General features: G+C 40.9%; 1 pseudogene; it reads right to left on the reverse strand.

Annotated features, from left to right (window-relative positions):
* Positions 1 to 23,195: 23,195 nt before the first annotated feature.
* On the reverse strand, positions 23,196 to 23,729 carry LOC147441911 (uncharacterized; annotated as a pseudogene).
* Positions 23,730 to 24,148: the final 419 nt, after the last annotated feature.

The raw sequence follows: 24,148 nt of genomic DNA on the forward strand, positions 1-24,148 counted from the left end.
TAAATCATATTCATGAGTCCTTTTCTTAGCGGGTAGAGGATCCCTATGTTACCCTACGACATCATTCCATAATGGATGACTAGTCCATTTGGCGCTTGAGAGCCTGAGGCTGCCGCAAGCATGTCTGCACATCAATCCTATCAGTCTTCCATAGTAGAGTGACAAGCTCTACTTGGTGTTTGGGAGACGTCGTCTCCACAAACTTGATCTAAGCATGCATACTACTTCATTTTTGTGCACAAATAAAGAAAAAGAGAGTCTTATAAGACAAAAATTTTGTTCATTTTTAACATTTTGTACATTTGCTTACTCTTGGGAAGCATTGTAAGCATTGACAAGGTTTAGGTTATCCTTTAATTGTATGCCTTGCATCCATCTAGCATCTTCAAAAGGATAATTCTTAAATTTAATAAGATATCGTCGGATAGTCTTACCGCCTCTTAATACCTTGTCTTCATGTCAGAGAATGGACTCGAGCTGCAACACCTCCTCTTGGTCCTCGATCTTCGGTGGGTCTTCAATAGTTGGTTCTTGAGGTGGCTCTCCTTTGTAAGGCTTTAATAGGCTCACATGAAAAGCATTGTGTATGAGCCAATGATTGGGAAACTTAAGTTGATAGGCCATGTCATTGATTGGCCTAAGAATCTGGAAGGGACCATAGTACCTTTTTGCTAGTTTAGCATAGTACTTTTGGTGGCCCGTAGGATTCTTGCCCGTCGTATGCCTTAATCGAGCCTTGGGAAACTTTAACAAGACCCAATCGTTTTCTTTAAAGGCTTGGGCTCTTTTGTGCTTGTCAGCAGCAGTCTTTTTCCTTTGCTGTGAGATAGAGATAGCATCTTTAATCTTTTGAAAAGATTCTTGTAGGTCTCGGCTATACTCATCTGCAGCAAAGATCTTCCCATGTACCTTAAGTAGCAAGGGACTTTTTTATCTTCCCTCAATTACCTCGAAAGGTGCTTTTTATGTGGAAGTATGTACAGTGTTATTGTAAGCATACTCCACTAAGGGTAAGTACTTCTCCCATTGGGATCTTTGATCTACTTCCGTTACATAGGCTTTTAGTAGATCGAGAATTGTTAGGTTAGCTATTTCACTTTGGCCATCCGTTTGTGGATGATAGGCCGAAGAGAAATTTAGCCTTGTCCCTAAATTCTCAAAGAGACCCTTCTAGAAATTACTGGTCATTCTAGGATCTCTATCCGACACTATGGACGTTGGCAAGCCATGGTATTTGAAAATTTGTGAAATAAAGAGGGTTGCCATTTGATGGGCTTTGATAGTCTTTTTGACAGGTATAAAATGAGCTTGTTTACTGAACCTATCTACTATCGTCCATATTCCCGTATTCCCATGGATAGACTTAGGCAATCCAAAGATAAAATCCATGGATATGCTCTCCCATGGTGAATTAGGGATTGGCAAGGGTTGAAGCAATCCAGGTTGCTTCCCTCTATCAAATTTTGTCTTTTGACATACCACACATTTGGAAACATACTCTCGTATGTTCACTTTCATGGTAGGCCAATAGAAATATGTTTTAATTCCCTTTAAGGTAGACTGAATCCCTCTATGCCCCGCATACGGGGGAGCATGAGATTCATACATTACTTTCTCACGCAGGGAGTTAGTAACGCATAGTCTATTGCCATAGAGAAGATAACCATTTTGTAAAGTAAATGGTTCTTCTTTCTTCCCTAATGCAAGGGCTGAAATCACATCTCTAAAATCGGGATCAATAGCATACTCATCTATCATTGAAGATAGATCATTGTGAGTTGCTATGGAAACCGCATTCACTCTCGGCCGTCTTGAGAGTGCATCAGCTACTTGATTATGCTTGCCAGCAATGTGAGCAATATGAAAATGAAATTGCGAAAGGAAATTTGCCCACCTCATTTGTTTGTCGGAGAGCTTGGTCTGTGTCATGAAATACTTAAGACTTTGGTGATCCGTTCGCAGAATGAAAGGAGTCCCCAATAAATAGTGCTTCCATGAGTCTAAGGCATGTAGAACTGCAAGGAGTTCCTTTTCGTATATGCCTAGAGCTTGCTCAACAGGGTCGAGCCTTCGACTCTCATAGCCTATGGCGTGCCCTTCTTGGAGCAAAATAGCTCCAAGGCAATCACCACAAGCATCACATTGGACCTCAAATGGTTTTGAGAGATCCGGTAGTGTAAGCACATGTTGAGAGATAAGCTTTTCAAAAGCATTGTTCTCCTTAGCAGACCATGTATACCTAACGCTTTTCTTTGTAGGTCATGTAATGGTCCCGCAATTTGTGAGAACTTTTCTATGAAGCGTCTATAGTATGCACACATACCTATGAAGCTTCTTAGTTCATGCAGATTCCTTGGTTTAGGCCATCCTTTTATTACCTCTAACTTGGATGGATCCATTTGGATGCCATCTTGAGAGATAATGTGACCTAAATCTCTTGCAAGAAAAATTCACTTTTCTTTCGATTAACATAAAGTTTATTCTCTCTTAAAACTTGAAATATTACCTGGAGGTGTTGCTTGTGTTCCTCCAATGAATTAGAGTAGATGATAAGATCATCAAAGAACACTCCAGTGAAGGTTCGATGAGGCCTGAACATTGGCAATAGTGTTCATGCCCGTTTGGATGGTGGCTATGTAGCCATGCCTAATGGAGTCCACATCCTTCTTCCCACTGTCAAAGGTCGGCATTGGAACAAAGTACGATAAGGGTAGTCTAACTGAAGTGTCCATTTCAAATTTGTCCACGAGAGGTTGTTTTGAAGTGCATGCAACGTGTCAGAAATGGCAGTTGTAGTTTTTGTAGTGGCTTGGGCCTGACAATTACTTATATGTGCTTGTTTAGGATTTTGGGCGACTTTAATCCTTATTCGCTAAGTTAGCTCTTTAAACAACTCGATGGCCATCTCTGGAGGTCTTCTTGGTAGTGGTTATATGGCCTTGGTGTCTAATAATCCCTATGCTAGATTAATTATTGCTTCAGCCTTCTTCTCTTTAGACGTTCCCATGGGTTTCTTGGCCTTGGCTTTTAGCTAGTCCCAGTACTCCTTCGAAAGAATTTGTTTCTTTGTAGGTTGTTTTGCCGTCTGTTCCTCGTCAATCCCCAGGCTGAGTTTCTTTGTAGCTAGTGTTAACTATTATGGTTGGTCTTTTGGTCCCATCAATGTCAATGTCTAGTCTTTCTGGCCTTCTGGTGCACCAGCTTTAGAGTGACTGCTCAAACACTGGAATGACGTAGCACAAAGGTAGTCCAATAGAAAGACTATCAAATGTACCGGGCTTTGAATAAATGTTGTGTTTTCACATTGGCTGTCTAAGCCACCACACTGTGTATATTATTGTTCTTAGATTAATGGGGCACTTGCTATCTAGTGCTCTCGTAAGTAGCATGTTGAATACTTTTTAGAAACTTATGTGGGATTGTTCTCCAAAGTAAGGGCTTCAACCGCAAACTTGTACGTTGCTTTATTTTCCAGTGTTGAGATTGAGATACCTTGCACTAATGATTTCCTCTTTATTCTCAGATCAGGTGTTCATTCAAAAATTGATTGATCATATCACATGTACATACATTAGGTTTTTGAGCATAGGGTAGCCTAAAAATGTGTGAAATTACCACAACAATGAGCTGAATTTGCCTTTTACTGATAGTGAATGTGGTTGTGTCAGGGTTGAATGTGTCTACCACCTGTTGGTGTCAATCGGGATCCTTGTTACTTTCAGTAGTAAATTCATATCCCAATTGTTCATTAGTTCCTTTTTGTGTCTTTAAACACATACTTCATATTTCCCTATGTCTTAATAAGAATTGTGACTTCTCCTCTTCTAATGCAGGTCCCCTTCACATCGTTCTCCAAAAGTGGTATCAAAGCCCAGGAGCCCGTCAGCATCCCCTCCCCATCTTGCGTGTGCAGTGACCCTTGGAATCTAGAGAGTTTTGAAAGCTTGACAGAACCGAGTAGCTTGAGCAGGTGAAATTGGGATCTAAGCTGTAGAGAATCAAGCGCAAAAATTTGAAGGCATCAAGCCCGTGAGCAAGAAATCGAGTCAAGTAGGGAAAGCATCTCGGGGAGAGCAAATCGAACTTTGAAATCAAAAGTTTCGAAAGCTCTACAGAATCGAGAGTCAGGCAAGAGCCCCAATTCGATCAAGGAAATTGGAAGGGGTCGGCGGGCATGCAAGGAATCACTCAAAGAGCTTGGAAGTGTGTGTAGTTGCACGCGCGCACACACACACACACACACTCACTCAGAGGCCTTACGGGAGCAGCCAGAGAGAGCAAAGAGGAGCGTCAGTCAATTGTGCAGATTGAAAGAAGGGAAATCGGCAGTGTTGGTAGGCTAGCTGTTAGGGCATGGTCACGCGAGGCTTAGTTATCAGTTATTGATAACTATGCCAACTATGCAAAGACAAAGCATTAAATAAATAACTAAGCCTCTTGCATGGTCACGGGAAGCTTATTTATTCATTCATCCTCCCAACTATGCCTTGAACTTGACAACTATGCCGAAATTGGCATAGTTACAAAGTGTAGGCTTAGTAACTCATTTAATGTTCCCTTCTGCGTGTGACCAAGAATGAGGCTTAGTTATTTGTTCAAATAACTGATAACTAAGCCTCGTGTGACCATTGCCTTAGCGAGTAGAGCCAAACCAAAGCAAGCAAGTTGAGGGTGTGTGTAGTGCACTGGCAAGGCAAGCACATTCCCACTCAGCCTCATTCGTCAGACACGGACTACAAGGTTTTGTTAGGCCATGGTCACACAAGGCTTAGTGAGAACTAAGCCTCGACAGAATCTGACAGGTCGCAGAGAACTTGACCGGCAGTAGCAAGTAGAGAGAGAAGCGGAAGGTGCCGACGGGAGAGAGAGAGAGAGAGAGAGAGAGAGAGAGAGAGAGAGAGAGAGAGAGAGAGAGAGAGAGAGAGAGAGAGAGAGAGAGAGAGAGAGAGAGAGAGAGAGAGAGAGAGAGAGAGCTGACCAAGAGCATACCGGCATAGTTTTAGGCACAGTTACAAAACTATGCCAGTGGAAAGGATTCGCTGTAAGACTTACGGCAAACTAAGCCTCGCGTGACCATGCTCTTAGTTTGTAGCCAAGATCATTTTTTTTAAAAATTGACTTACACAAACTTTAATTGTGCAAGCCCTCTCTCCCACATGCCAATGACAATCCCCGCCCCCCCCCCCCCCCCCCCCCCCAAAAAAAAACTCACACACACTCGGCAGCGCAAGGCGGCATTGACTTCATTTATTGGCATCGACTTTGTCAGCGGTCTTACGCTTGGTGTACATGGTTGAGGTACCTCTGTCATAGAAAAGTGACCCCCGGCATACAAGCACAGTGCTTTCACAGGCTCTTTTAACAGTCATTTTGGCGATCGTTTCTTCTCACGAATGACCATGCGTTGGAAGATGCATGTTTTATTTGAACACGCATAGTGCTATTGAGCTCTTTTGAGAGTAAATATCACCGTGGGGATCCTTTTTACTGCATGCAACAGTTCTTCGTGCATGTTCGTACGTGGCCACTCATGTACGTTGAGTTGCGGTCACTGCCTTTCTACGTCTTTTGTGGCACCATTTCAACTTGAAATTTTGGTAGTTTTTCTCGACCGTTTTTGAAACTCGGACTGGAAGAGCCCTTTCTGAGACTGTGGCTAGTCATTTTGAATCTGCTTAGCCTTTGGAGGGTTATTGTGTGAGGTTTTCTTTGAGCTAGGTTATTATCAAATGTTGAGATACCTTCGATGATATGGTTGCTGGAGTACCCCTCTTACAGTACCCTCGCCATAGGATATGTATCTGGTCATACTTTTTTGCTTTTGACGCCAAGTTGGTGGTCACGGAAGTTGGGTTTGAGTAGTTTATGCCCAGTGCTTGTTTTGAGTAGTTTATGTGCTTACTTTTGTCCTGTCGGGTTTGAGAGTTTGCTCCCCGTATAGAGGAGACTCTACCGAATTCTTCCCACGAGTTCATTTTATACGTTCTTGGCACATTTGATTGTTCGTATACATTGATTTTGCTACATTTGATTTGAGTTTCTGCTCCTGTTATAGGGGAAAATCTGCCAAAATTATCCCAGAAAATTTGCCATAAAGTTTTTTGCCACGTTCTCTTGAGTCATGGCAGTGAGTAGTGCTTTTGAAAGAGAAGAGTACTACATCAATAAGTTTGATGGCACAAACTTTGCTATTTGGCAGCAGCGTATGCAAGATGTTTTGATTAACAAAAGCTTGATAGCACGCTTGCATGAAAGAAGAGAGAATGTGTACACTGATGATTAGTGGGAAGACTTGAATGAGCATGCCATGGCGACCATTCTTCTGCACCTTGGTGAATCCATTTACTTTACCATAATGGATAGGGCCAATGCCAAAGATTTATGGGATGCTCTATGTGCAACATGGGATAGAAACAATGCCTCGAACAAGGTTTTCTTGATGAAGAAGCTTATGTGCATGAATATAAAAGAGGACACTAATGTTAGTTGTCACTTGAACGAGTTCAAAAACGTATTTTCACAGCTTATTTCAAGAGGTCTCAATTTTGATGATGAAATGAAGGCCATTTTCTTGCTATGTTTGCTACCATCGTCATGGGATACTCTCAACACAACCATAAGCAATTATGTGCCTAATGGAAAGCTAGTTTTCCGCGATGTGGCTAGTGCGTTAATCATTGACGAGATTTGACGTCAATCTCTTGATGCGAGTGGACATCGTGATGCATATGTGTCTTGTGGCTATCGTGACAAGCAAAGGCAGCGTGGTCGTAGCCACGGTCATTCTCAAGATCGCAGGCAAGGTTGTAGCAAGAATCACGGCAAAGACATGAGAAATCATGAGTGTTACTACTACCATAAAAAGGGACACTTGAAGAAAGATTTCCGCACATTGTAGCGTGACAAGGGCAAGGAGAAAGCAAAGTCTGACAAACCTAAAAGCAGCGTGAAAATTGAAGAGATTAATGTGGTTGACTCTCCAACCATTGAGACAGTTTTTGACGTGCCAACTGATGTGTTGATTTTCACGTTGGATTTGAGTATTGATTCATTACTAGCTCTTTACGAGTGTTATGCGCAAAATTGAATTGTGGACTCAGGTGCTAGCTTTCACGTGACTCCTCACAAGGAGTGGTTTTCTACGTACACTGCCACACATGGCACAGTGAAGCTAGGCAACTCTTATGAGCTTGATATATGCGGTGTGGGTAGCATCAAGTTTTATATGCATAATGTCATTGAGTTTATGCTGCAGAATGTCTGACATGTACCCAACTTGACAAAAAGTTTGATGTCTGTTGGGACAACTGGATGATTTGGGTTACACTACCATATTTTCTCATGGTTCTTGGATTGTCAAGAAGGGGAATCTGGTCATGCTTAAAGGCCAGAAGTCTAGCTCATTGTACTCGCTTTATGTCTCTTTCATGAAAGAGAATTCTATTCGTCTAGCCAAGCTACTGTCTACAGAGGCATAGCCGGCTAGGACATATGAGTCAGAAGGGAATAAAAGTCTTGTAGAATTTTGGCTATATCCACGTGTTAGATTACTCTAACTTCTCTTTATGTGAGCATTGTTCTATGGCAAACAAACTAGGTTGACATTAGTGACTTTAGGCAAGGAGTTACGAAGTCCTCTAGATCTTATGCATAGTGACTTATGTGGACCCATACCAGTCAAGTCTCTAGGGGGAGCATTATACTTCCTCACATTCATAGATGGCTCTATTAGAAAGGTGTGGATTTATCTCTTGAAGCAAAAGAGCGATGTCTTTGGTGTCTTTCAGAAGTTCTTAGCCTTGGTAAAGAACTAATCAAGTAGAAAGCTTAAAGCTTTGCGAATTGACAATGGAGGCGAGTACATCTCCACCGAGTTCAAGGACTTTTGCAGTAAATGAGGCATTAGAAGATAGTTTACCACGCTACACACCCGCCCATAACAGTGTGGCTGAGAGGATGAAAAGAACCATTTAGGAGCTGGTCATTTCTATGTTGTCTACAACCAACTTACCTCAAGAATTTTGGGGAGAAGCTATTATGACAGTTGCTTACTTGATCAGTCGGTCACCTCGTACACCCCCATAGGCACATGTTATGCAGAAAACGGCACTACGAGAAATTTTGCACAAAATGACGAAATAGTCTGTGTAGCACTGCCTGTAGTGGAAACAAAGGCCGAAATGAGCTTGAATAAAAAATCTGAGCAGACTGAGCTCTACGAGTCGTCCCGAAATTTTTGTCGGCCTGCGAATGCTCGCCAAAGCTTGCAGAAATTGAAGAAAGTGAGCAGGCGTGTGCTAGAGCTGATGGCAACTGAGCCCGCGAGGATGCAACCTGCTCTGATACCAATTGTTGGAATTAGGGTTGCAGAGAAATGCACACAGCTTGGAGAAGACGAAGGAAGATCTAGGCACACAATAGAGAGTATGTTACTTAGTGCAATGGAAAGATTGATAGCCCTAGAGTGATGAGCGTATATACAATGCACGGGGGGAAAAACCTCCTAAAGAGGGAAAAAATGCCCCAGTGGTCCTAGTGTGTTCACACACATCACTACCACATGTATATGGTAAGAAGACCATGCTTTAGATTCCTAATGTTGTTGTTTCCTAATGAATATAGCAGCCTCAAGCAAGGTTCTTCTGATATTATCCAACTCGATAGTAAGCTTCTAGATTCTTTCACACACCTTGACATAGATCTCGTCTTGCTTGTTTTCATAACTAGCATCTATACTTGAGGATCTCCATTCTTGTAAACTATCCTCACAATACCATGCATATGCTTGCCTCTTCTATCTTCTGGCTAATGGATCCTTTGGTGGAGAGTCACGTTGTTCTTTTCAAACCTTTTCTACTTCCAGATGATCTGTTTTATTAGTGCTCTCCACACTAGGTTTAACTTGTAATGCTTCCTTCAAGGGCTTCATGTTAGAACCAATCTCTAGAATATCAGTTGCCTTCTTAGGAAGTCAGGTCATCAGAACTATTTGTCGGGATTGGGCCACCAAAGCTTCTGACAAAAGTCTATGAATGGATCTGGCTTCCAAGCGCCCTTTTTTCCAAAACTATTTCCATTTTCAATCTTTTTCACTCTTAGAATTCTATAGTTAACCCAAAATCTCTAAACTTTCATTTTATTCATGTTTCCACCCTCGAATCTATTTCTATTTATATTCATATCTCCTTGTTTCCCATAATCATTTCTATTTCTATTGATATTAATGTCTCCTCGTTTCCCATAGTTATGGTTTACACACACGTTCATGCATATGTGCATCATCTTCATATTTTTTAATAGTTATAGATTTACGCTTATAAGAGAAGATTTTTAATCCAACTTTCAAAAAAATTTGAGCTCCATGTAGAAAAGTGTGAAGTGGGTTTTTGATTAGCCTTAGATCACATGTGATACTAAGGACTTTTCAAGGTTCATGCTCAAGAATTTCACTCCTCAAAAGCTTTTTATATCAAGAGATTATTAATATCATCCTAATTTACTTGTTATTTATATGCTATGGCCCAACCTCCATCCCCTCTAATGCATACATAAAAGTATACATTTGTGACTATTAATAATCCTCTACTGCTAACCCACGTGATATGATACACGTTTTGAAAAGTTATCGCATGCCCCCACAATAGCCACCTAGGTTAACTAATCGTCTAGGTACATGAGTACGTCCTTAAGATGCTTCACAGTTAATCAGGCCCATTTGCCACATTTTTGCTCTTATATCTTGCAAATTACCCTCTCTCTCTCTCTCTCTCTCTCTCTCTCTCTCTCTCTCTCTCTCTCTCGTTTGACAAGGTAATTTAGGGCTCAAATAGTGGCCAAATATGGTGATAAATGAATGAAACAAAAAACAATATGCACACACACATACACACAAGGAGTAAGATTGGATTTTTTTATTTTCAAATAATAATCAATTACCCAAAAGCAAAGAAATTGCCTAATTAATGATGCAAAAGTGCATTAATCAATCTCATAAGCAAACGTAGTAAGCAAAAATTTCTCCTCTTAGCCATTTTGATGTGGGTAGTGGCACTAATTAGTACATATCCCAACACCAATTGACTTCAATGGCGAGAAATACGAGAAGTAATTAGCAAATTTCCTAATATGCAACACATGGAGAATTTGAAATTACAATCACAATAGCGAGAGAATGCCAATGTAATCTAGCATATGGAGAATGCTTAGGATTTAATTAGAATAGGAATTGCTAATCTACACCATGCTTCAATATCAATTGACATAGATTAGGAATTGCACGGTGTAGGTTAGGAATTGCTAATCTACACCATGCTTTGATACCAATTGACATAGATTGTGGTGGAGGAACCGCAATCCATTCATAGATTAATCATAAAAATTACTTTACACTTGTACAAAGACTTAATTGATGACCAATTCACCAAGTGAATATGGCTACAAAATAAACGATTAATGTGCATGAAAGTTGTACATCGCAATCTTTTTGTTGAGTTAGATCGTGTAGTTGAGTTGTCACACGTGGAAGCAATATAGGTGGCTTATTCTAAGCCATACACATCATGGTTGATTAGACTTTCCAACTCACCTTCCAGACAAGATAAGTCACAAGACTATTGCCTACTAAGATTTGCACATGGGCACATTAACACTACGTGCAAAAATTAAAACTCACATCCAACAAAAATGTGACAACTTCTAGTGATGTAGATCAAAGAAATATGAGTAAATCTGTACATTTTTTGCTTTGTGGATGTGTGTGCCAGTATTATTGTGCAAGAATATGTGCACATGTGTGTTGTGTGTTTGTGTATACACATTCATTATGAAGCATATAAAAATTATTCCATAATTGTATCAAAGTAGCATTTTGCATAATCTGATATTTATATAATGGGGTTTGGTAACCCATCGAGTATCTTTTCTCACTTTAGTTTAGCTAAAAAGAATAATTTTTACTCCATGGATTGAAAAATTTTACTATTAATTATGAGTACTAGGTAGTGATTTCTACATTAAAAAAGGGGCCTTTTATTGATTAATATCTAATTTCATAAGTAATCATGACAAAAGAGGATTAAATATTACTTGACGATCGAGGCTCTCATCATCATAAAGAAACAAGTGAAAGGGTCACGATGGCTTTTTAAAACAATAAGAAAGTGATGAAATCATTAAGTTGAGTTTAACTAAAGTTATATAAGGTGAAGCAGTGTTCAGGAATGTCTCTTTTATTAAGCAATCGAGTGTCCTCCTCTCAAAGAAGCAAACCAAAAATACTATCAATTTCTTTGAAATTTTGTATGATTTTTTAACTAAGTTTTGACATCATTGCATCGGTTTTTTTTTCTTTACCATGGTTTGTTATAATATATATATATATATGTGTGTGTGTATATATATATATATATATATATATATATATATATAAATAAGTAAATTTATATATATAGTAAAAAAAACTCATTAATATATGTTATATATTTACTTATTTATATTATGTGTGTGTGTGTGAATAGAACTTACTAGAATTATGCAAAATGAAGCTTCACTTTATCGTTCTAAAATAATAGAATGCAAGAGAAGCAAGCCATGTAAGCAAGTCAAATGAAAGGTGAAATAAAAATATCCATTCAATATTTTAAAACCAAAATAAAGTTTAAGGTAAGTCTCAATCATCTTTTAAAACATTGAAAGTATGCCTAACTCAACACTTCTCTAAGCTTCTTTTAGAAACCCAGAAACTTGCCATTTCCAACCTTCCAAGATTTTTGTTGAACAAAGAAATTCTTTTACAAACCTTTTAAACTCTCAGTCAAATTTGTCATAGTTTACTTTATGAAGGTATGTTCTGGTAGATTCTAAGTAGCCTTTCTGTTGAGCTGACCATCAATCCAATCACTAGTTCCAAGCCAACTTTAATTACTTTAATACTTTCATATCATGAGATAGCTAAATAAATAAATAATTTCTAAGACTGGTCTAAAATCATCTAAGTTCTTATACCATAATAAAACCAAAATGAGTTGAAGCAAGGATAGGATTAGAGCCATGTCACATTCAATCAAGTTTCCATTAACCATCGTATGTCTTATGTAGAGTACTTGTATATAGTGACATGCACGATTCTTTAAGGCTCTAATCTCCCCCCATGCCACGACAGAGTAAGATGTATTGTAAAGAGGCATGCTTTTAGAACCCTTTTAATGAGGTTCTCTAAGAATGCATAGGCAAACATTTAACATTTAACAATTACCCAAGAAATGTAGCTCAGTTGGTGAGATCTTTGTGATGTAACCCCAAGGTTGAGGGTTCGAGGCTCACGGATTGCGTTCTCTTGGGTGTATTCTCCTCCCCTATTAGGGGGTGGTTCCCACGATTTTCCCTTGAGGGTGTAATGTACAACAATGTACAATTGTAAATACATGACATGTGTATAGTTTCTCCTTACTACCTTCCCCGCGCCAATGGTGGAAAAAAAAACATTTAACAGCTCAATTTTTTTTGAAATGTGAATTTCTAAGCTTTGTAAGTACGTATTGTTTCAATTTAAAAAATTGATAATTTCCCATTTATATTTTTTATACCCTAATTGTTATGGTTGAAAATGGGTAATACCAATTAAAAATAATAATTATCCATTTCTATTTTTTATACCCTAATTGTTATGGTTGGATTTTGCGCACTTTAAACATAAATGACAATCAATAGCTTAAATTTTGTAAATATACCCTTTGCATTAAAAGCTAAGTAAAAGGGTTTTTTTAAACACTCTCTCTCTCTCTCTCTCTCTCTCTCTCTCTCTCTCTCTCTCTCTCTCGCGCACACACACACACACATCATTATGAGTTTTCACTTTTTGGGTTTCTAAAATTAGAAGCCTTAGTGTTGAGTTGGGTTAGACATACTTTCATTGTTTTAGTGCCATGATGGAGACTTACCTTAAATGTTATTTCCATTTTAAAATATTAAATGAATCTTTCTATTCCACCTTTCATTTCACATCCTTACACTGCTTGACTTCACTTGCATTCTATTATTTTAGAATGTTAAAGTGAAGCTTCACCTTGCATAATTCTAGTAGTTTCTATACATATACACATACATATATATATTTACTTATTTTACACACACATACTTTTTTTGTAAATCTGCTTTGATTAATTTACAAGTGGGAAACCTCAAAGCGAGGAAAACACATGAAAAGAAAGGGATACAAAAAGCGGAGCACTATGAGGCTCCGAAGGCTAGAAACAGTCAAAGTAAATCCTGCAGGTATCAAGAGTGATGTCTCCAGTGTCATAAACAAAATGTAGCGCTTGACCAAGAGATAATTTGAAATAGGGAAAGGGGTCAATAGAAGTCCCTTGGAACAAGTTCCTATGGTGCCAGATGGCCCACATAGTCCAAAATTTGACCCAGGTGAAGAACACCGCAAACTGAGATTGTGGTGACTGGAGCATACCAAAAAGCCAAAAGCGTCTGTGAAACGAGCCGGAAGGAAAATAGCCGAAGAGCAGTCGACACTTGACGAATGAAGGCTCTAGAGTGACAACAACGCCACAAGAAATGTGGCACGATCTCCTCAGCTTCAAGGCACCTGGGATAGCGGGAAGGCGCAATATGCCGAGCATGTAACACACTGCCAACAACAGGTAGAGCTCCCACCAAGCATCACCACAAGAAAACACGTTCCGTCAAAGGCAGATGACTCTGCCAAATGTGAGACAATGTGTGTTGCCACCACTGTTGGAATTAGGGTTGCAAAGAAACACACACAGCTTGGAGAAGACGAAGGAAGCTCAAGGCACACAATAGAGAGTGTGTTACTTAGTGTGCAATGGAAAAGATAGATAGCCCTAGAGTGATGGGCGTATATACAATGCATGGGCGAAAAAACCTCCTAAAGAGGGAAAAAATGCCCCGGCGGTCCTAGTGTGTTCACACACATCACTACCACATGTATATGGTAACAAATCCCCCCTGGAGTGATGCGGTGAATGAGAGCTGGCACATGAGTAAAGGGAAGTGCCATGCCCTGAGGACAGGATCAGTCCACAAAGGGGAGTAAGCCCAAAGCTTTGCGGAAAGCTTCAAGCTTCTCACGAGACAATGCCTTTGTGAAAAGATCTGCAAGGTTGTCCTGTGTTGGCACATAAGCCAAGCTGATCTCTCCTGCTGAGAGCCTCTCCCTGACATAGTGGTAATGCACCTCAATGTGCTTTGTGCGAGCATGAAAAACTGGGTTCCTCGCAACTGCCAATGCGCTCTGACTGTCAGTGTAGATAGTGTTGGCAGTGTCCTGTCCAACACCCAAATCAGCCATAAGGCGTCTGAGCCATACACACTCAACCGTAGTTGTGAAGACTACCCTATACTCAGCCTCACAACTCGAAGTGGCCACAGTAGGTTGCTTCTTGCTCAACCATGATATACATGAACTGCCAAGCATGAAACAAAAACCACTTGTGGACACTCGCGTGTCAAAACAACCAGCCCAATCTGAGTCCGAAAAAGCATGTAAGTCTGGCGGCAATGATCCCCCCTTGGGATAAAACAAGCCAAGATGTAAAGTGTCACTAAGATAGTGGAAAATCCTCTTGACAGCCTACCAATGCTTAGACCCTGGGCTATGCATAAATCTGCTGACCTGTGAGACTGCAAACTGAATATCTGGCCTCGTGTTGCATACATAAATGAGGCAGCCAACAGCAGTTTGGTAAAGAGTGACATCAGCAGGATCGCCAGCATCATGTAGACTCAACTTCAAACGTGTTTCCATGGGAGTGGCAATAGGTTTGCAATTCTCAAGTCCAAATTTACATAGCAATGTCTCTATGTAACTTTTCTGACACAAGCCAATACCACCATCACACTGCTTAAACTGTATACCCAAGTAATGATGCAACAGCCCCAAATCTTTCATCTTGAAAGTAGCATTCAAATTAGCCTTAAATTCAGCAATATGTCTCTCATTTGGTCCAGTGATCAGCAAATCATCAACATAAAGAACCACAATGAGAAGTACATCACCCTCACGCTTTACATACAATGTGCTTTCTGTTGGATTGTTACGAAAGCCTTGTTTGACCAAATGAGTGTCAGCTTTCTCATACTAAGCACGAGGAGATTGCTTCAACCCATACAAAGCCTTGTTACATTTGCACACTTTGTCCTCTTGTCCTTTTATGACAAAACCACGAGGCTGCGTTACATAAACTTCCTCAAATATGTCACCATTCAAGAAAGCAGTAACAATGTCTGATTGATGTACATCCCAACCAAAATGAGCTGCCAATGCACATAGAAAATGCACAGTAGTCATACGACAAGTGGGAGCAAAAGTCTCTTCATAATCTATGCCTTTTTGTTGTGCATAACCCTTTGCAACAAGTCGAGCCTTATGGCGATCGATCTCACCATCCGGCTTGCGTTTCAACTTGTAAACCCACTTCGTACCAATGGCCTTTTTGCCAGGAGGCAAATCACATAAAGTCCATGTGTCATTCTCTATAAGTGCATCATATTCTGATTGCATGGCAGCCATCCAATTTTCTGAATTCTGTGCTTCATCAAAAGACAGAGGCTCCTCAACATCATGTAAGCTAGACACAGCCAAAGCATAACAATCAGATGCATAAGATGCATGGCGAGAGCCTGAATGAGTACGACTAGACAAAGGTGCATCCAATTTACTATCACGCAAAGTGTGCACCAGCCATTTTGGCATACCTCTAGCCTGCTCATTTTCAGCCCTTTCCTCATCAAGTACATCATGTACATCTGCATCAGTAATAGGCTGATCTAAAACATTTTCAGAAACCCCCATAGGCTGTACATTTGCCTCATTGGAACTTACATTCGTATTTCCACCACTGATCAAAAGAGGCAACAAAGTGTCATAAATGTCATGTGAGCTTACATTACTGTCTCTAGTACATGACAGCAAGGGCTGAACAGAATCTTCCACAAACACTACATCCCGAGAAACCAGAATACCTTTTGTTTGCGGATGATACAACCTCTAACCTTTGCTTTCAGCACTATAACCAACAAAAACACATTTGACAGCCTTATCATCCAATTTTCTGCGCTGCACTTGTGGCACCAAAGCATATGCCAAACAGCCAAAAACACGCATGTGCTCAATAGAAGGCTTTCTATCATTCCATGCTTCATATGGAGTAATAGACTGCAAAGCTTTCATAGGACACCTGTTAAGTACGTAAGTGGCATACATGATGGCCTCAAGCCAAAAAGAATGCGGCAAAGCTTGACTTTTGACCATACATACATCGTGCCATTTCCGTCAGTGACCTGTTTTTCCTCTCAGCAACACCATTTTGCTGAGGTGTATAAGGCACTGTACATTGGTGTTTTATCCCACGACTAGCCAGAAATGCATTAAATTCATGAGACATATACTCCCCCCCTCGATCGGAATGGAGGGTGCCCATAGTACATTTCGAGACATTTTCAACCATAGCCAAAAATTGTTTGAAGCACATAAAAACTTCGGACTTCGCTTTAAGAAGAAATACCCATGCATGCCTGGAGTAATCATCAATGAAAGTCACGAAGTACAGGTAATTGCCCAAGGATGGAGTTTGCATGGCCCACAAACATCACTATGCACAAGCTCCAACCTGCATGTGGCCCGAACTGAACCATCCTTTGGAAACTTAGAACGCTGCATCTTACCCAAAATACAACCTTCACAAACATTTTTGACAAGTGCTTCAAGAGGCGGCAAAGAAGCAACCATATCAGATTTCTGCAAACGCAGCAAACTGGCAAAATTCAGATGACAAAAACGTGCATGCCAAAGTTTTGCATCTGAGATAGCCCTTGAATCTGCAACAGCATTTGCAAAATTTTGTCCACACTTGTCATACAAAGTGAGCTTATACAGCCCACGGCACAAAAGGCCAGATGCAACAATTTCATCACCGAAACTGAGATCATGAACTGTACATCTGTCATCCACAAATTTGACTACAAGTCCAAGTCTAGAAAGTGCGGATACAGACAAGAGATTCTTCTTGATCCCAGATACATAAAGTGCATCAACAAGTGTAAAGGAACTGCCATTAGCAGCAGTGAGCACAATCTTTCCAACTCCCTGAACTGGATAAGAGGCGTTGTTGGCACAAGTGACTGAATTCCCATGAGGGACAGACTCAAGAGAGGTAAACAATTCACGATGTGAGGTAATGTGCTTTGTAACACCACTATCTAAATACCACACATGTGAATCTGCAGCAACTGACAAGCATGCATCATGGACAGCAGGATTGTAGGTGCACTCTGCGCTAAATGCCCATTCTGCATCAACATCAGCAACACAGTCTCCTTTCATAGAAGACTCAACAATGGCTGCATTTGTAGTGGAACCAGCATTTGCAGTGGAACCACCCTCTTTCTTCTTAGCCTCTTTGGCCTTGAACTTAGGACACGACTTGATCAAGTGATCATTGGCTTTACAATAATGGCAACGCATCTTCTTTTTGTCCTTATCACCAGAATTGCCAGACGAAGTGCTGTCAGCAGAAGCATTAGGAACAGAATTTTTGCCACTCACAGCAGAACCATAAGAAGTGGTTGCATTATTGTTACCACCCTTTCTTTGAGAAGGAATAAAAGCCTGTTCAACTGCACTCTGCCTGGTCCTGTTTTTCTGGAAAGTGACTCTTGCAACAGCAATGTGCATAATGCATCAAACTTGACAACTTCAGGATTTCCTTGGGTCATCAGTCTCCAAGTACTAGCAAAAGTCTGGTAGGAATCTGGTAAGGCATCAAGAACAGTCTGCACAAGGGAACTGTCTGAAATGACTTCACCTGCAGAAATAAGCTGCTCATTGATATCCTTAATACTAGCAAGGAAAGTGTCCATATCATCTTCCTCATGCATAATCTTCGACTCCAGCTCTTTACGCAGCAAAGCAATTTTAGCCTCATTGCGGCTTGCATAAAGACCTGCTAAAATATCCCAAGCCTGTTTTGCAGATTTTGATGAACGGATGTGAGGAACAATGGTGTGCTTCACAGACAACGCAATCAATGCATGAGCCTGCGCATCCTTAACATCCCAACGAGCTTGTTCTGCCGTAGGCAAAACAACTCTAACAGCTGGAATCGTTGCAGCAAGACCTGCAACATCCTCAACATCGCCTACATCCTTAGAACCAAGACGTACATCAATGCCCTGCACAATGTTCCAGACACCCTTTGACACAAGAACATGTTGCATCATATAAGCCCACATAGGGTAGTTGTCCCCATCCAACCTATCCTCAGCAGCAAACATCTTGAACACATCTATGTTGTTGTTGTCAGCCATGGTAAATGTTGTACCTGATGTGAAAACTGCCCGAAAATAGGAGAAACGGAGCGGGAACAACTTGTGCTATATAGCACAAACCGTAGAAGACTATAAGGCACCTGTTATGCAGAAAACGGCACTGACAGAAATTCTACACAAAATGACGAAATAGCCTGTGCAGTATTGCCTGTAGTGGAAATGGAGGATGAAATGAGCCAAAGCTCACTGAAAGAGAACGCTTGCCAAATCTCACTGAAATCGGAGAAAGTGAGCAGGCGTGTGCTGGAGCAGCTGGCGACTAAGCCCGGGAGGACGTGACCTGCTCTGATACCAATTGTTGGAATTAGGGTTGCAAAGAAACACACACAGCTTGGAGAAGACGAAGGAAGATCAAGGCACACAATAGAGAGTGTGTTACTTAGTGTGCAATGGAAAAGATAGATAGCCCTAGAGTGATGGGTGTATATACAATGCACGGGGGAAAAAACCTCCTAAAGAGGGAAAAAATGCGCCGGCGGTCCTAGTGTGTTCACACACATCACTACCACATGTATATGGTAACAACCACAAGGATGATTCAAAAAGCAAACACAACTGATTACCCTGATGCACAATCCAAACAACAGTCTGAAGGATGGCATAAACACTGCAAGTTGAGATGCAGTCCAATCTAGTAGTAGCCAGATTCCAATCAGATAAGCGAGAGTCCTCTTGCAAAGGAGGAATGGGTGAGTGAGCAGCAAGCATCCTTTGAATCTCCCGCCAGAGAGGAGAATAGTGAAGACCCAACCGAAAGCGGGACACTGCATCAGTGAACGAAAGAACATAACTGGAGTCATCAACCACCTGATGCACCTGACAGATTCCTTTTTGGGAAAGAAAATACACTTGGCGAGGAGACCGTTGAACCAAAGTCGAGAAGCGAAAGCCCTGCTCCAATGCATACTCTCCAAGCGAAGAGAGTTACCCACAGAGGATTGTCGACCATTCCAAGCTAAATGCGAAGTGGCAACCTTTTAATCAAGAATCAGAGGAGAAATAAAGAGACACCCAAGAATGTGTCCTTCAAGCTTCCCAAAAACAATATCCCGGGGTGACAATGTGCACGCGCACACACACACACACATATATACACATACGCACACACACACACACACACACACTAAATGAGCAAACCATGGTAAAGGGAAGAAAAAATGGTGAAATATGTGAGAACTTAGTTCAAAAATCCAGCAAATTCAAAAATTCGAGTATTATTTCCGGTTTGCTTCTTTGCTAGGAGGAAACTCAGTCCCTTAATAAAAGAGATATTCATGAACAATGCTTTACCTTATATAATTTTAGGTTGAATCAAGCAACCGTGACTTATATAATTTTAGGTTGAATCAAGCAACCGTGACTCTTTCACTTGTTTAAAATATATTTTTAATTCTAGTGACCCTTCAATGACACTTTTTGGCCTTTTGAAGCCCTTGTGAAGACCACCTTGTTTTGCTTATTTCTATCAATTATTTAACCATTCAAAATAGACAAGTTATTTCCAAGTCAAGAGGATGCCCAAGCTTTACCTTGGCACTAAGTGACACCTATATTTAGTGAGGACGGGGGAATAGGATTGACGGTTAGGATTGGAGGCAAGATCTCGAGGTGCACTAAACCTAGCTAGTGAAAAAAACAAGGTGCGGCGAGGAGATTTGAATCTGTGACCTCGCAATCCGAGTTTAGGGCCGCATAGGCTAACCACCTCCCCGCGTATGCATTGTGTATCCACAACTATTTTTACAACGTTATATTGTAAGTTAACATGCATTGCCTAAGCTATTCAGGTTTAGTGTGTGTCCAGTTTTAGTTTTTGATTTGATATTTGTGGCTGTAATCTTCTCGCCCTTCGTGCATGAACTTCTCTACCTTTGATCCCATTGCCTCCCCCTTTTAAATATAGGTGTTACTTAGTGGTTAGGCAAGCTTTAGAAGGGCAAAAAGCTCTAAGCCATGCAAAAACTCATTTATTCTTTTTTTCGATAGAATAAGTAAACAATGTTAGTAAAAACTTGAGAAGCAGAAGCTTCAACCTTCAACAATCTTCGTGTTGCTTGGAGGAAAGCACAACCAAGTCTCCCACACCCTTTTGAAAGTGGGAAAGAGCCACCAAACTCTCTCTCTCTCTCTCTCTCTCTCTCTCTCAATATTTTTTTCGAAAAACCACCAATGTTGAGTGAGGGTGAAGAACCCTCACCTTAAATAGGGAGAAGAAAAATGAGCCAAGACATCCACCACCTATGATGCAAGTCTAGAGCATGCCCAGCTACAATAGTAGTCATTTTGCAACCAAATAGTCATGCAAGCGTGAGGAGAGGGTAGGGCCCATATGATGCACCATCTATCATTTAGAATAGTTGACATGATGGAGGGAATTACACACATTAGAATTTAGATCTCAAGAAAGTTACTATAAGGAAAAGTCACACTTAGTTCAACATTCTAAAGCTCCATGTGCTTCCAAGAGAATGAGAGCTACTAGTATGTAACCCGCGCGTTGCTGCGGGCGGCCAAACATTAAAAGCATTATCATCGATAGTTTTTTGTGCCTCAAGTCTGTAACACCAATCCTATAATCAATGCTCCATTATTGTTTCTTCTATAGATTAGTGAGTCTCTCCATCAAACTCATGGTAGTAACACCCTCATGGCAAGAAAGGAGGACTTATGAATCATTCGATGCACTCACATGCAACATAGGACACCATTGATAAAGAGTGACCCTTCCTCCCCCCCCCCCCCCCCCCCCCCCCCCCCCCCCCCCCCTCTCTCTCACATATAACAGGTCTTGAGTTCAACTGTCCTCGTAGGCTAGATCTTAAAAGTCTCTTGGGATAGTTTCCTACGATGTTAAAACTCTCTTCTTCGCGGGTGTGTGTGTGGGCGTGTGTGTGTGTGTGTGTGTGTGTGTGTGTGTGTGTGTGTGTGTGTGTGCGCGCGCGCGCTAATAAAAAGAGGAAAATGGTATAACCTTTTTATCACCCAAGTGTGGTAGATTGGTTATGCTATTTCCCTCTTGAATAACAGGTCTTGAGTTCGACTCTCCTCGTCGGCTAGATCTTTAAGGTCTCTTGGTATAGTTTCCTACGACGTTAAAACTCTCTTCTTCTCGGGTGTGTGTGTGTGTCTTTGTGTGTGCGCTAATAAAAAGAGGAAAATGGTTTAACCTTTCTATCATCCAAGTGTGGTAGATTGGTTATGCCATTTCTCTCTTGAACAACAGGTCTTGAGTTCAACTCTCCTCCTCGGCTAGATCTTTAAGGTCTCTTAGGATAGTTTCCTACGATGTTCAAACTCTCTTCTTCTTGGGTGTGTGTGTGTGCGCGCTAATAAAAAGAGAAAAATGGTATAACCTTTCTATCACCCAAGTGTGGTAGATTGGTTATGTCATTTCCCTCTTGAATAACAGGTCTTGAGTTCAACTCTCCTCGTCGGCTAGATCTTTAAGGTCTCTTGGGATAGTTTCCTACGACGTTAAAACTCTCTTCTTCTAGGGGGGGTGTGTGTGTGTGCTAATAAAAAGAGGAAAACGATTTAACCTTTCTATCACCCAAGTGTGGTAGACTCGTTATGCCATTTCCCCCTTAAATAACAGGTCTTGAGTTCAACTCTCCTCGTCGGCGGCTAGATCTTTAAGGTCTCTGGGGATAGTTTCCTATTACGTTAAAACTCTCTTCTTCTCTCTCTCTCTCTCTCTCTCTCTCTCTCTCTCTCTCTCTCTCTCTCTCCCCCCCCCCCCAACCCCCCATCCATTGATCCAAGTTCATGTCTTTGTCTTTGACATAGGTTTCAATATTCAGAATACAATTGGCCTTGGAGTAGCTATTGATCTCTTCTGATTGCTTGTATCTCATCCTCCTTCTGGTATGCAAGGTTGATAGTGGTACACATCATCACATAACCTACAATAGAGAGGTCAACTTTGTAATTCTACATGGTCCGAAGAGATAAGGCCCGATAGCCACCAATACAACCAATAAAGATTTGATAAAGAGTGGAGTTTCTATGACATTGGTTTTAGCATTTGAAATGCAATTCAACAGAACATCTCTACTGCTCTCTTATATTCGCTTGAACATCCATCATGTGTTGTGAACAATTCACGAATTTCAACCATTTACAGAAGAGAGATCTTGGGATGCTCACTTTTGCATTTTAAGTTCTGAGTTCAAGACTTGTCATATATATCTTTGTTGTCTCTTGGGATTGAGTGGTGGCCATGCTCTCTCTCTCTCTCTCTCTCTCTCTCTCTCTCTCTCTCTCTCTCTCTCTCTCTCACACACACACACACACACACACACACACACACACACAAAACATGGGCAGCTCCTATTCTCCATTCATGCACGTTTGGGATGCAAGTCGTCAATTCTCATAGTGCAAGGGGAGTGAGACATGGAAGGGTGGATGCTAGGACCTATAATAAAGTGATATTGATTATCTACAATATGAGGGTCTTGAGTTCAAGATTTGAGATATCTCTTGGGATTACCTCTCTCTCTCTCTAATGGTGGTAGGCGTTGGATTACTCTCTCTCTACAATATCAAGTCTAGAGTTCAAGACTCGTGAGGCCTCTTGGTATTGTTCCTCATGGCACTCAAAACACGATTTCAAAAACATAATATTCTTATAAAACTAAGCTAACAGTAAACAATGCTTGACAAAGAAGCATGTTTGTGAGCTGACTGCTACTGTTGCTAGAGGTGCAATTGATTAAGATGTTGCCCAATGATAAGTGTCTTCACATCAACTGAGCCTTGGTTGTCCCTACTTCTCAATAGTGGCCTTCATAGTCAAATCGATGGCCACCACTCGGATGGTCATACAACCCATCTCAATCCTTGTATTGTTCTTCATAACTTGTCGGCCCTATACTAACATAGCGATCTTAGCCCCTATCATGGTCTCCATACCGAGCATCTCTATTTTAAGTATCAACATATCTATCATAGTCGTCATGACTGCTATACCTATCATACCCTCTATTTGTCCCATAGTCGCTATGACCATTCTCGAGCGTCCATTATAGCGTTCACCATACCCAGTGCCACTATCATAGCGGTTATTTGTCCTTGTCACCACCATGGGAAAATTTGCCGCCCCTACCAAAAGGGAAATCCCTTAGTGACTTGGTTGCCCATATTTAGAACAAAATTTTATCATGTAATTATCCATAGCACAGTCCATGCCTCTTTTGTTAGCAAAACTTATAGATCCAAAACCACAAGGTGTACCAATATCCCTATCCATCATTACCTTGCCCTCCATGACCTTGCCAGACCTCCTATAGTAGCTTTAGAGGCCTTTATCATGCATCTCCCAAAAGAGATCACCAACAAAAACTACGACTCTCCTCATACTCATCCATATCCAAAGCTCACAATTTGTGTGCAGCTAGCAAAATAGACAACTCCACATAGCAAACAAAAAACCTCCCTCCCTCCCTCTCTCTCTCTCTCTCTCTCTCTCTCTCTCTTTACAGGAGCGGCCTCCGTGATGGACCGTGGCTTTTTTTAAGAATGCTTTGCATAGGCAGCTTGCCAATGTCAAGATGTCATCCATGCTAGTAGCACTCATGTGCTTGCCTTTCTTCATGGATGTGCACAATCCATGGCATGGGTGTTGAGGAATTTCTCTCCCTAGGGCAATACGTGGATGTGTCCAACTTTCGAGAAATTTTTAGTCTCTATAATAAAGTCATAGATATTTTATCAAGTCTTGAGTTCCAAGACTCTCTCTCTCTCTCTCTCTCTCTCTCTCTCTCTCTCTCTCTCTCTTTAAATTTAA

Source organism: Adiantum capillus-veneris, chromosome 14 (genome assembly GCF_014529385.1).
Source record: "Adiantum capillus-veneris isolate H3 chromosome 14, ASM1452938v2, whole genome shotgun sequence".
Classification (NCBI taxonomy): domain Eukaryota; kingdom Viridiplantae; phylum Streptophyta; class Polypodiopsida; order Polypodiales; family Pteridaceae; genus Adiantum; species Adiantum capillus-veneris.